A 15,071-nucleotide genomic window follows, 5' to 3' on the forward strand; every position below is an offset into this window, starting at 1 on the left:
CCGTATTCCTTTAACAGCACTCCAGTCACCTCTTGAATGCTATGCTGCTTAGAAATTTCTTCTGCCAGATACCCTAAATCATCTCTCTCAAGTTCAAAGTTCCACAGATCTCTAGGGCAGGGGTAAAATGCTGCCAGTCTCTTTGCTAAAACATAGCAAGAGTCATCTTTGCTCCAGTTCCCAGCAAGTTCCTCATCTCCATCTGAGATGACCTCAGCCTAGATTTCATTGTCCATATCATTATCACCATTTTGGTCTTTTTCTGAACCCTCCAAACTGTTCCAACCTCTGCCTGTCACGTAATTCCAAAATCATGTCCATATTTTTGGGTATCTTTTCAGCAGTGCTCCATTCCCAGCACCAATTTACTGTATTAGTCAGTTTTCATGCTGCTGTTAAAGACATACTTGAGACAGGGCAATTTACAAAAGAAAGAGGTTTAATGGACTTACAGTTCCAAGTGGATGGTGAAGCCTCACAATCATGGCTGAAGGCAAGGAGAAACAAGTCATGACTTACATGGATGGCAGCAGACGGAGAGAGCTTGTGCAGAGAAACTGTCCCTTAAAGAACCATCAGATCTCCTGAGACTTATTCACTATCACAAGAACAGCACAGGAAAGACCTGCCCCCATTATTCAATTGCTTGCCACTGGGTCCCTCCCACAACACACGGGAATTCAGGACGATGTTTGGGTGGGGACACAGCCAAACCATATCAAACCTCTTCCCATTACCACATTTTCAGGTATCTTTATAGAAAAACATCATTCCTTGGTAACAATTTTCTGTATTAGTCCATTTGCATGGCTCTAAAGGAATACCCAAGGCTGGGTAATTTATAAAGAAAACAGGTTTATTTTGAATCACAGTTCTGCAGCCTGCACAAGCATGGCACTAGCATCTGCTCCTGGTGAGGCTTCAAGAAGCATCCAATTGTGGTGGAAGGTGAAAGGGGAGCAGGTACATCACAAGGCAGCAGTTTGAGCAAGAGAGAGAGGCAGGGAGGTTCCAGATTATTTTTAAAAATCAGGTTTCATGTGAAGTACCAGAGCAAGAACTCATTCATGACCATGGGAGGGCACCAAGCCATTCATGAGGGAATCCACCCCCCTGACCCAAACGCTTCCCACCAGGCCCCATCTGCAACATTGGCGGTCACATTTCTTTTCTTTCTTATTTCTTTTTTGTTAGCTTTTTTTTTCTTTCTTTCTTTCTTTTTTATTTCTTTTCCTTTTTTCTTTTTTTTTGAGACAGGGTCTCATTTTATCACTTGGGCTGGCATATGCGTACAGTGGGGCAATCATGGCTCACTGCAGCCTTGACCTTCTCCTGGGCTTAGGTTATCCTCCCACCTCAGCCCCCCAAGTAGCTGGGACTAATGGCGTGCACCACCACATGCAGCTAAATTTTTTGTTTTTATTTGTGTATTTTCAGTAGAGACGGGGTTTCCTCATCTTGCCAGGCTGGTCTCAAACTCCTGGGCTCAAGCAATCCAACCCCCTAGACCTCCGAAAGTGCTATAATTACAGGCCAGAGTCACTGCGCCTGGCTGGAGGTCACATTCCAACATGAGATTTGTAGGGCACGAAACATCCAAACCATATCACCTCTCTGAGCTTACCATCAGCGGAAGGCTGACCCCGCTTCTGACACTGCATAATTTCTTTTCCATTTGTGACAAATTACTGGTTTCAGCCTGGACCCTGACACCAACAATGTCCTCAACTCTCAGCCTGCACTTGATAAGCACCTTAGGCAAGTTTCTGGAAAAGTTGCTGCTCAAGATGGGCCAGCCACATCCCTGATGCCTGATTACTCTTATCCCTGAAAAGTTCTCATCTTTCTCCTTCCCTAAATGGGCTGAGTCTGGTGTCATGGGGGTGGTGTTTTTTGTCAAAGGACCTGGAGGTCTTAGCCTATGCTCTGCACAGTGTGATTTTGGGCAGACCACTTCTTCTCTAACTCAACAAGCATGTACTGACCGCCTGCCATGTGCTGGGCTCTGTGCCAGGGTATATGCTGGTGAACAAGACACCTGGGATGAACCTTGCACACTTGGTTTTTTAATCTTTGAAAAGTAATGAAAATGTGATTATCTTCCACCCTTAGTGCACTTAACCCTCCCACCTTTATCCCGGCCCGCGGGATAGTCAGAGCAGGCCCTGGAGGAGGGGGTGGGAATTTGGAGAACAAAAGAGACACGAGAAATGGAGACAAGACAGTGCTCTGATCAAGTCTCGTTTAATGGCGGTAATGCACTGCCTTATATACACTTGGAAGGGAAGGGGTTGGGCTAAGGCGGAAATGATCTCATTGCCGAGGGCGTGGCCAGGTTAGTTTCGGTTTCTCCGGTCGACGTCATGTTGCGCTTGCGCTATTAAGTAACAATTTTCCCGGGCATGGGAAAAGTGAGTGAAGAAGCAGCAGGAAGAGCGCCATCTTTAATGAGGTATAAGTACAGGGGAAAAAAAGGCAAAGATAGGGAGAAGGTGTGGGGTGAAAATGAATATAGCTCAGGCGTTTAATCCTCAATTATTATTCGCTATGGCCGGGGCGTGCAGCTCCGGACACACCTTCAGCTATTGCGAGGCAAAACAAAGACAGTATATGTGAATCTGCTGCACAGTCAATGAAGTTCTGCAACCCTGCAAAACATTTTCTTTAGGGTACCCCAAGTTATGCTATGAGCACTGCAGATATCAAGGCCATGAAATCTCTGTCTTTCCCCCCTATGCCTTGACAAAGAGCAGCAAAATATCCTGGAAGGTCCTAATCATCCTAGAGCAAGACTGGATGAGGTGGGATTCCTATTCTGGGTCACATAGTGGTGGATATTGATGAAGATTTTTCTGATACAGTTCAGTTGCAAAGGCAAAAATCCAAGAGTCATTCTAGAAAGTTCTCTCTTGATCAACCCTTCCCCATCACCATATTCAAACTGCCACCAAGCTCTGTTGATTTCCCACTTTCCTCCAGATGATTTCAGAATACTGTGTAAAATTATTTGAAATCTTTCTTTTGCTCTTAGGATAAAGACCCACTGTCTGTAGGCAGAAAAGAGCCAATCCCTCCTATTTAACATCATATCTAATACTTCTGTCTTCCAGCTTCCCTGACCTCTAATGCACCAGCGAGTACGGCCCCGGGGCCTCTGCACAGCATGCTTTTCTTGCCTCCTTCCTCATCCCCTTTCCTTACATATTCTTATTGTCTCCTGCCAATTTTGTATGTGGCCTCTGAAACATCAATTCCTTAGCAAACTTATCCCCAAGCCCTAAATTTGGACAATATTCTTTTCTTTTCTTGAGTCCCTATTACAGTTCATAAAACTTTGTGTTTTTTTGTTTTTGTTGTTGTTGTTGTTTTGTTTTATTGGAGACAAGGGTCTCACTCTCTCCCCTAGGAGTGCAGTGTTGTGATCATGACTCATTGCAGCCTCAACCTCCCAGGCTCAGATGATTCGCCTACCTCAGAGTAGCTGGGATTACAGGTGTGTACTACCAAGCCCAGCTAGGTTTTTTGTTGTTGTTGTTGTTGGTAGAGGCTGGGTCTCACTATATTGCCTGGGCTGCATGCAACTTTTCTATCCTAAGCTAAGCATGTCTCAGTTTGTGAGATAACTTGACTATATGTCCCTATTGTGGGATATTTAATTTTAGGCTCCTTGTCTGTTTCTTTTTTTTAATTTTAATTTTAATTTTTTTGAGACAGAATTTTGCTCTTGTCACCCAGGCACCCAGGCTGGAGTGCAATGGTGCAACCTTGTCTCACTGCAACCTCTGCCTCCCGGGTTCAAGCGATTCTCCTGCCTCAGCCTCCCGAGTAGCTGGTATTACAGGCGTGCACCACTACATCCGGCTAATTTTCTTTTGTGTTTTCAGTAGAGACAGGATTTCACCATGTTGCCCAGGCTGGTCTCAAACTCCTGACAGGTGATCCATCCACCTTAGCCTCCCAAAATGTTGGGATTACCAGCGTGAGCCACCGCGCCTGGCCTGTTTCTTCTTTCAAAGGTAAGCTCCCTGAGGGTAGATTCCTATTGAATGGATGAATGAACAAGTGGAGAGGAAAGAGCTTGACCATCTGCACTGGAGACAAAAGCTAAAGTCTGGAACATCAAACTGATGGCCACACTGAAATGAGAGCCAGGAAACCAAGCCTTCCCATGGGCCAGCATGGGACGCCTCATGTCCATGGTCTGACCATCTCCTGCACATGGACATAGAGCAGAGAACACCATGAGCAGCAGGGGAGATTTTAAGGAGGAAGTAGAAAATAAAAGAAGATCTCAATCCCCATGCCCGTGAGACATGAGGGCTCTGTTGCCCTGTGGATTCCGTTTTATGCTTCCTTTTCTTCTTATCCTGTGCTTTTTCTTCTCTAGTAAAGTGCTCTGTATTCCAAACGTGGTAATAAACCAAGTGGCCTTGTCTGCTCTCATCTTTAACCAGAAACATAATCTCCTCGTTAACCTTTGTGGGGAGGTTTGGCTCTGCCCCTCAAGGGTCGGAGGCCAGAATGTTTGGGCATGGCTGTGGCCTTAGCTTCCTTGGTCAGCCTGAGTTAATGGGAGATCAGTGTGTGGGGCAGAGCTCTCATTTGCTGGGGGTGGAGGGGGAGCAGTCATTATTGGTTTCTATGGCAAAACACTCCGGGTCTTTTGCATTTGAGAATATTGCTACTTATTTATTCATGTATTTATTTATGGTTTAGAGACAGAGACTCACTCTGTTGCCCAGGCTGGAGTGCAGTGGTACAATCACAGCTCACTGAAGCCTTAAACTCCTGGGCTCAAGTGATTCTCCCACTTTAGCCTCCTGAGTAGCTGCGTTACAAGTGCACACCACCACGCCTGGATCATTCTTTTTATTTTTTCTTTTGTAGAGACAAGGTCTGGGTATATTGCCCAGGCTGGTCTCGAACTCCTGACCTCTAGCAATTCCCTCACCATGGCCTCCTGAAATGCTGGGATTATAAGCATAAGCCACTGCACCTGGTGGGAGCGTTGTTACTTAAAAGTTTGTACATATTCATCCTGGGACTAGTGTGGAATCCTGAGGCCCCAGGAAATTCAGGCTTATGTTTCATGATGGGGAGGGTCTGACTCCTTGTGTTATTCCTTCTGATCATACTCACCCAATGGGGAGAAATAAAATAAAGAGAATATCAGGTGAGTCACTCCATCTGCTATCATTTTGGCAACAAGAAATGGAAGCTGACCCAGCACAATGGCTCATGCCTATAATCCCAGTTCCTTGGGAGGCTGAGGTGGGAGAATGCTTGAGCCCAGGAGTTGGACATCAGCTTGTGCAACATGGCTAAACCTCATCTCTTTTAAGAAAATATAAAAATTGGGCAGGCATGGTGGTGTGTACCTGTAGTCCCGGCTACTCTGGAGGGCTGAGGTTGGAGGATCAATTGAGTCTGGGAGGTAAAGGCTGCAGTGAGCCGTGATTGTACCATTGCGCTCCAGCCTGGGTGACAGAGCCACACCCTGTCTCAAAATAAATGAATAAAAAGTGGGAGCTATTTCTGCAGCATCCACAGCAAACAGAGATGGACTTACTCCCTTAAATCTGAGCTGAGGATCAGTTGGCCAAATTCTCACTGGGTAAGACGGTCTAATGCCAGCAACATTTCCTGGATATGAGAATTTTCAGAGCTCTTAGAAGGGGTTGAGCCAGGCATGGTGACTCATGCCTGTAATCCCAGCACTTTGAGAGGCCAAGGTGGGCAGATCACCTGAGGTCAGGAGTTCAAGACCCGCTTGGCCAACATGGTGAAAACCCATCTCTACTAAAAATACAAAAATTAGCTGGGCATGGTGGCAGGTGCCTGTAATCCCGGCTACTCGGGAGACTGAGGCAGGAGAATCGCTAGAACCTGGGAGACAGAGGCTGCAGTGAGCTGACATGGCACCACTGCACTCCAGCCTGGGCAATAGGGGGAGACTCTATCTCACTCTTAAAAAAAAGTGGGGGGTGGTGGAGTTTGGAGTCATGGGTGTCTGACTCTCCCTGGGATGATTTACATATATTATCTCATTTAATCTTCACAGCAAGCCTTTGAGGCAGGCAGCATGAGTCAGCTGAGGCTCAAAGAGATAAGGCCACCCACCCAAGACTGGGCAGCTGGTAAGCGAGATGCCACCTACACCCCAGTCCTACTTACTCGGAAGTCCATGTACGCTGATGTTTGCTGTTACCACACTTTGTGGTTCTGCCACTACCATCCTTGTGAAACTTGTGAATGCTGCAGACATGCCACAGCTCAGCCTTCCCAATTATAAAAGGAGAAAAAAAAATATCTCCAAGAGGATGGAGTTTTCTAGAGCTCCTTCTACCATCTAGTTGATGGCCCTTAGAAAATACTCAGTAAAATGAGAAAGCATTTTCAGTAGGAAAAGGTCAAATGAAGAAATCTTCTAGATGATACCAGAAAGCTTTAAAAACCCTCTTGAGTTCTGTTCTAAGCACTTCCCAGTACTCAGGCCAAGAGAATCCGGTCTTGGCACGGTTGCCCCTGAACCATTTTTGCAGAGAGTCAGGCATTCATTCATTCATTCCCTGAATGTTTCCTGAGCAGTTCTGACCAAAGCATAGGGGAGTCAGCCACTATTTCTGCCCTCCAGTTGCTTCTGGCCTTGCGTCTTAGTCTTCTGGGCTGCTATAACAAAATGGCACACACTGGACGGCTTTTAAACAACAGAAACTTGTAGCTTCCACAGTTGAAGGCTAGAAGTTCAAGATCAAGGTGCTGGCAGACGTCATGTCTGGGGAGGGCCCGCTTCTTGGTTCATAGAAGGTGACTTCTATGTGTCCTCAGATAGTGGAAGAAAACAACAGTGGTTCCTTCCATCACTTGTAAAGACAGAATCCCATTCATGAGCATGCCCACCCTCATGACCTAATCACCTCCCCCACCCCGCCCACTTCCTAACACCATCACATGGGTTTCAACACATGAATTTTGGAGAGATGTGAACATTCACTCCCTGGCATTTAATAAATATGTCTTGCAAGTAGCTTGAGGGTGTAGGAAGCAAATGCTTTGGGAGCTCAGAGCAGTGTCCCTGGCCTGGCTTGACTGGACATGCAGCTTATCTTAGAAGACCATGCGTGATGGAAGTTCTCAGGGGTTCACTCTTGGGGTTGCACCCTAGGCTCTCTCTGTTGCTCCCCTGCGAGCCACTGCTCCCCAGTTCTCTGCAAGGGTTCACCTCTGGCTTTCAGGACGCAGTGGAGACTTGGGCACCTTTGGGCAATGGGACCCTTTCAGGTGGACAGATAAGGTTTATACCCAGTCTATAGGGCCAGGTCGGGATCCTGGCATGACTATGGGCATCTTGGTGTGCCAGGGCTTCTCTCCAGCACCAGGGGACCCAGGATTGCCACTGTCAAGTATCTGGTAGTTCAGCTCAACACACATGATATTTTAGCTTCTTGAATTTTTCTTGTTGGATCTTAGAGGCAGAGGACCTAGTTAATTATATTCCTTGGTTCAAGACACTTTATTACGATGTGTCAATTCTAGGCCCTCTGATTTTATTTATTTATTTATTTATTTATTTATTTATTTATTTATTTATTTTACAGCTTTTATTTTAGAATCACAGCTTTTATTTAGACCTGCACAGGGTCCATATGCAGGTCTGTTACACGGGTATACTGCGGGATGCTGAGGTTTGGGATATGCTTGATCCTATCACTCAGGTAGTGAGCATAGTACCCAATAGGCAGGTTTTTGGCCCTTGCCCCTCTTCCTCCCTCCCCTGCCTTATAGTCCCCAGTGTCTATTGTTCCCATCTTTATGTCCATGTGTACCCAACGTTTAGCTGCCACTTCTAAGTGAGAACATGCTGTATTTGGTTTTCTCTTTCTGCATTAGTTTGCTTAGCATAATGGCTTCCTGCTGCATCCATGTTGCTGCAAAGGACATGAATTTACTCTTTTTTTGTGGCTGTGGAGTGTTCCATGGTGTATATACAGCACATTTCTTTATCTGATCCGCAGTTGATAGGCGCCTGGGTTGATTCCATGTTTTTGCTATTGTGAATAGCGCTGTGATGAAGACATGGGTGCATTTTTGGTAGAACAATTTATTTTCCTTTGGATCTACACCTGGTAGTGTGATTGCTGGGTTGAATGGTAGTTCAATTCTTAGTTCTTTGAGAAATCTGCAAACTGCTTTTCACAGTGGCTGCACTAATTTACATTCTGTCTGATCTCTGTTGTTTTTATTTTTAACTCTTCCCCCACTTTAAATTTTACACAGTAAAGTTGGAAGACATTTACAGTGATCACCTGTATACTTACCTAGATCCTACCTTAGCACATTATTATAGTTAAAAAATATCATTTTTAGTAGAGACAGGGTTTCACCATGTTGTCCAGGCTGGTCTTGAACTCCTGATCTCAAGTGACTCACCCATCTCAGCCTCCCAAAGTGCTAGGATTACAGGTGTGGCAGGCGCCTGTAATCCCAGCTACTCGGGAAGCTAAGGCACGAGAATTGTTTGAACCCAGGAGGCAGAGGTTGCAGTGAGCCGAGATCGTGCCATTGGACTCCAGCTTGGGCAACAAGAGTGAAACTCTGTCTCAAAAAAAAAAAAAATAATAAACATGTATCTATCCATTGATCTAAACTTGTATATGTTGATGAATCTACTTTTCAGATGCATTTCAGGTAAATTGCAGCTATCAGTACACTTCCCTGCGAAGACTTGGGTATTTACTACAATATTTGTTTTTAGTGCCTTTTCTCTTTTGTTGTAAAGTTTACATAAAAATGAATACACAAATATTAAGTGCACTAATTATGGAGTGTTGACAATGTGAACACCATTACAACCCTAACCTCTATCAAGATGTAGAACAGTATCTTCTAGAAAGTTCCCTGAAGCCCCTTTCTGACCCATCCTCCACCCCACTCCACAGAGGCACCCACTACTCCAGTTTTTTCCATCATAGATTAGTTCTGCCTGCTTTGAATCTTCACCTGTATAGAATCATAGATCATACAATCTTTTGGGTAGGGCTTCTTTTACTCGGCATAAAGTTTTCAAGCTTCGTTTGTGTGCTGTAGGTATCAATAGTTTGTTCTTTTTTGCTGCTGAGAAGTATTCCATTATACAAATATGCCAGAAATTTCTTTATCCATTTTCTTTAGGCCCTTTGCCCCATTTGAATAAAACTGATGTGAGCATTTAGGTACAAGTCTTGATGTGATCTTAATGTTTTCATTTCTTCCTAATTAATACTTAAGAGGGGAATTGTCATGTCACTGGCTAGGTATGCTTTTAGTTTTATAAGAAAATGCCAAGAGTTTTCCCAAAATGAATGTACTATTTTATCTTCCCACCAACAATATAGGAAGGCTCTCAGCGGCCCCACATATTTGCCCATATTAGGTGTTGTTGGACTGAATACTAGGCATTTCGCCAGGTGATAAGGGGAGTCCCATTGCAGTTTTAATACACATTTCACTATTAGCTAATGATGTTGAGTGCTGTTTCTGATACTTGTTGGCAATCCCTTTATCTTCTTTTGTGAAGTGTTTTTTTAAAAATATTTTTCTTTCATTTCTTTAATTGGATTATTTGTCCTTTTATTATTGAATTGTAGGATCTTTTATATGTCCTCCATAGTAGTACTTTGTGAGCCATGTTTTACTTTTATTTTTCCCAGTCTGTGGCTTGTCTTTTATTTTCATAGTGGCTTCTTTTGAGGAGCAGCATTTTATAATTTTGACAAAGTATAAATCATCATGCTTTTCTTTTCTTTTTTTTTTTTTTGAGGCGAGTTTCGCTCTTGTCACCCAGGCTGCAGTACAATGGCACAATTTCTGCTCACTGCAACCTCCACCTCCTGGGTTCAAGCTAGCAATTTTCGGGTCTCAGCCTCCCAAGTAGTTGGGGTTACAGGTGTGCACCATTATGCCTTGCTAATTTTTGTATTTTTGGTACAGATAAGGTTTCGCCATGTTGGTCACGCTGGTCTCAAACTCCTGACCTCAGGTGGTCCGCCTGCCTCAGCCTCTCAAGTGTGGGGATTACAGGCGTGAGCCACCACACCTGGCCTATCATGCTTTTTTTTTTTTTTTTTTTTTTAATGATCACTGCGTGCTATGCCCCTGTCCAAAATCTTGTGCCTGCCATTAGTTCACAAGGAGATTCTGTTTTCTTCTTAAAGCTTTATGATTTAGCTTTAATGTTTAAGTCTGTCGTCCATCTTATTTTGTTGAAAAACTTTTTTTCCCTATTATACTAGTCCTTACTTATTCATGAAAGAGATGTTCCAAGACCCCCAGCAGATGCCTGAAACCACAGAGAGTTCCATAGCCTACATACCCTGTGTTTTCTCCTATACACACATATCTATGACAAAGTTTAATTTATAAATTAGACATAGTAAGAGATGAACAACAATAACTAAAAATGAAATAGGGCACGCTGAGAATGGTGGCTCACGCCTGTAATCCCAGCACTTTGGGAGGCTGAGGTGGGTGGATCATCTGAGGTCAGGAGTTTGAGACCAGCCTGGCCAACATGGTGAAACTCCGTGTCTACTAAAAATACAAAAATTAGCTGGGCACGGTGGCACACGTCTGTAATCCCAGCTACTTGGACGGCTGAAGCAGGAGGATCACTTGAACCCAGGAGGCAGAGGTTGCAGTGAGCCGAGATTGCGCAATTGCACTTCAGCCTAGGCGACAAGAGAAAAACTCCGTCTCAAAGTTATTCAAGTGCCATTTGTTGGGAAAAAGAAAGAATGAAATAGGACAATTAGACAATACACTGCTATCATAGTCGTGCGCATGCTATTTTGCTCTCTAAATAACTTACTGTACTGCACTCAGCCTTCTTGTGATGACATGGGATGATAAAAGGCCTACGTGATGAGATTCCACGACTGTCAGTCTGACAACTGAGACAGCCACTGAGTGACTAGTGGTGGGCAGCACCTACAGCATGGATATGCAGGACAAGGGGATGATGTCCATCCTCCATAGGCAGAGCTGGCGGTGTGAGATTTCATCACACTTTGCTGAACTCCCAGCAACTTAACACTTATGGATGGTTTGTTTCTGAAACTTTTTTTTTGAGACAGAGTTTTGCTCTTGTTGCCTGCGCTCGAGTGCGTGCAATGGCACCATCTCAGCTCACTGCAACCTCTGCTTCCCTGTTTTAAGCGATTCTCCTACCTCAGCCCCCCAAGTAGCTGGGATTACAGGTGCCCGCCACCACACCTGGCTAATTTTTTTTATTTTTTAGTAGAGACGGGCTTTCACCTTGTTGGCCAGGCTGGTCTCAAACTCCTGACCTCAGATGACCTACCTGCCTCGGCCTCCCAAAGTGTAGAATTACAGGCAGGAGCCACCATGCCTGGCCTGAAACTTTCTATTTAGTATTTTTGGACCAAGATTGACCACAGGTAACGGCCACCGTGGAGAATGAAACCGTGGATGAGCAGGTGCAACTGTACTGTTTTAAAAATTGAATGAATGCATGAGTGAGTCCATTCCTTGGTTCTTCCTCTTCTTTTTAAAAAGTATGTCTTCTTTTGTCTTTTCCTTCTCCATTCCCATGTCTTGTCTTCAAACATGAGATGCCATTTGTAATGTGTTGAAACTATTCATTTCTTTTGTAAATGTTCTTGGAAAAGATGACTTTTTATTTTGTGTATAAGTGTCTTTATACAAATGATGTTGCACTATACATCTTATGGTGTTAAGTATTGACCTATTAAAATCAGATATGTATGATATCTACATGTCTTTATCTATATCTAGCTATCGATTGATTAATCTATTGATCAGTTGATCTATCTATCTCTTTTAATAAGCCATTAACATTGCCATGAACTAACACTTTCTTTCTTCTTTTTTTTGAAACAGAGACTTGTTCTATCATCCAGGTTGGAGTGCAGTGGCATGATCTTAGTTCATTGCAACTGGGTTCAAGCTATTCTCCTGTCTCAGCCTCCCAAGTGGCTGGGATTAAGGCACGCACCACGATATCCAGCTAATTTTTGTGTATTTGGTAGAGATGGGGTTTCACCATGTTTGTCAGGCTGGTCTGGAACTCCTGGCCTCAAGTGATCTGCCTGCCTTGTCCTCCCAAAGTTCTGGGATTACAAGTGTCAGCCACCACATCAACCTGAGCTAACACTCTTGTGTCAGCATAATGCTGTTTTGTGTATCATGTCTCAACTCTCTAATCTCTCAGTGGTGGACATCTGCTCACCTCCAACTTTCTACTACCAAAATCAATGCTGCAGTAACATGGCCATAAATATCCTGTGGACCTGAATGAGAATCCCTTTGAGGTAGAAACCCAGGGGCAGAGATCCTGGGTAATAGAATGTAGAAGACAGCATTTTCTAAAAATGGTGACCATACCTATCCCATCCTCACACACTTTCTACAATGTGAGGTTGACACTTCATTGAAAGGTGAGGTTCTCATTCTCTTTTCTTGATCCTGGGTTGGAGCCAGTTGAAACGGTACTACATAATGCTGAGGTTAGGTCATTGAAATATCATGCACCTTTTTCTTGATCTGTGGGGCCCCTCACTCTTGGGACCCAGCCACCATGCTGAGTGGTGAAGATGAAGTCACCTGGAAGAATCTCGGTCAACAGCCTCAACTAGGATGCTAGCTGATGGCCAGCAAGCAAGCGTCAGGCATGGGAGTGAGTTTCTGGTGGTTCCAGTCCCCATCTATCAAGTCACCCCCAGCCTCTGAGCTACCCTGGCCACAAGGAGCAGCAGTGAGCTTTCCCTATTAAGCACTGCCTAATTTGAAGATAATGAGCAGAATAATAATTGACTTTTTAAAGCCACTGAGTATACGGTGGCTTGCTATGCAGCAAAAGAGAGCTGGAACGTATGAATTCAGGGTTTGAATCTCCAAGAAATATTAGAGGCAGCCCCTTTGCAGGGCTTCAGAGTCTATTCTCCCACCATCAGTGCCCCAGGCCCCTCCGCCCTCATGTCTCTGCTATTTACTTAGCATTGCCTCTTACTAATTTTGCCTAATAGTTGCCAAGTAACAGCTCATCCATTAAAATTGTGCTTTTCTGGCCGGGTGCAGTGGCTCGCGCCTGTAATCCCAGCACTTTGAGAGGTCAAGACGGGTGGATCATGAGGTCAGGAGATCGAGACCATCCTGGCTAACACAGTGAAACCTCGTCTCTACTAAAAATACAAAAAAAGTAGCTGGGCGTGGTGGTGGGCGCCTGTAGTCCCAGCTACTCAGGAGGCTGAGGCAGGAGAATGACGTGAACCTGGGAGGCAGAGCTTGCAGTGAGCCAAGATCACACCACTGCACTCCAGCCTGGGCGACAGTGAGACTCCGTCTCAAAAAAATAAAAATAAAAATAAAAAGATTGTGTTTTTCTGATTACTAATGATTTTGAACACTTCTTCACATGCTTCTAAACTTTTTGGGTTTTCCCTTCTGAGACCTGCTTGTTCATACGTTTCCCTCATATTTATATTAGGCTGCTGTCTTTCTGTTTGTTTTGCAGGAGGTCCTCTAGTCCTGATATTAGTCTCTTGTTGGTTTCAGTCATTGTAAATATCTTTTTGCATTCAGTCACCTGACTTTGACAGTTGTGTCCTAGCCATAGCAGACAAACGACAGAATGAGAGATTCCATGGAGAAAGAGCCCCATCTGTGCCATCATTGTCCTAAGCTCTTTAAAGCAGTTGTCAATAACATTTTCTCACATTTTTGTACAATGCCCTGCCATCTAAAAATATATGTATATTTATGAGTTTAGTTATTCAAACAACACTGAAAGATAGCTATTGCCACTCTCCCTGTATTTTGTAGCTTGGTAAATGAATGCCTAGGTAGCCGAAGTGACCTGCCCAAGGTCACACCATTTTTACATGTCGTCCAAAAATATTTACCATCAGCTCCATTCTTCCCATGGTCCAACAGAGCTGAGGGCTGAGGGCAGAGAAAGGACTTCCATTGGATCAGGTGAGGATTCAGTCGCTTAGGAGAGGTGAAGGCTGCTGAGTGGACCCAAGTGATTCAGCCTTGCAGCCAGGAGTCTGGAGACAAGCCCTGCCTGGATTACCAGCTCCATGTTTGGGTGAGACATTTCTCCCGTCTAGGCCAATCCAGAAAACAGGTTCAGTCGTCATAATGACAGTGACCTCCCAAATGAATCAGGAAAGTTAAAAGAAGTAATATAAACTGCGAAGTATTTTTATCCAAAAAGTCGAAGGAATTAGTTCATCTGGACAAAGACCCTGGGTTGGAGTAGCTATGTCAGGGTTTCAACCTCAGCTCACGTCCTGAAAAGCTGTGTGGCCCTGGGAAAACTCCACCTCTCTGGGCTGCAGCTTGCTCACTGATCCAAGGTAGGACCTGAATCACATCCCTATAGGCCCCTCCAGCCTAGAGATTCAAGCTGCACCTGAGCTAGGGCCAGAGGCGGTTCCCAGGGAAAGAGCAGGGGTGTGTGTGTGTGTGTGTGTGTGTGTGTGTGTGTGTGAGTGTGTGAGAGAGAGAGTAAGTGTGCATGTCTGGCTTGTGCACGTAGAAGTACACCTCTGAGTTCACATGCGCTTTTGAGCCTGTGTAAGCAGGTGCATATATGTGCATATGTGAGGCCATGCTTGTGTTTCTGAGCATGCATGTGTGTGTGTGTGTGTGTGTATATATATATATACACTTGTATGTATCTATGCATGTGTGCATATGTGTTTGGATGTGAAGAGAGTGTTATATCTCGAAAAAATGTTTTTGAGAATTAATAGATGTGCATCTTTCCCTTGAATTTCCTGGATTACACCCCAAGGCCCTTTCTTCCCACACAATAAGAAAGGTGTGGTTTGCTGTTCTCGGTACTGGGTGGTGGTGACAGAAGGTAGATAGTAGGGATGGGTGTCACGGAGGTGTCCAGATGGGTGTGCACTCTTGCTTCCTCGGGTTTTCAAGCCCTCCTCTCTCTGGAGATTCCCAGGTTGGGCTGGTGGAAGACGAAGGAACCAGGAGGACAGGACTAACAGGGCTGAGAACAGAAGTGCCTGAGCAGGGGGAGCCTGGCCTTC

The sequence above is a fragment of the Macaca fascicularis genome, chromosome 19, assembly GCF_037993035.2.
Source record: "Macaca fascicularis isolate 582-1 chromosome 19, T2T-MFA8v1.1".
Lineage (NCBI taxonomy): Eukaryota > Metazoa > Chordata > Mammalia > Primates > Cercopithecidae > Macaca > Macaca fascicularis.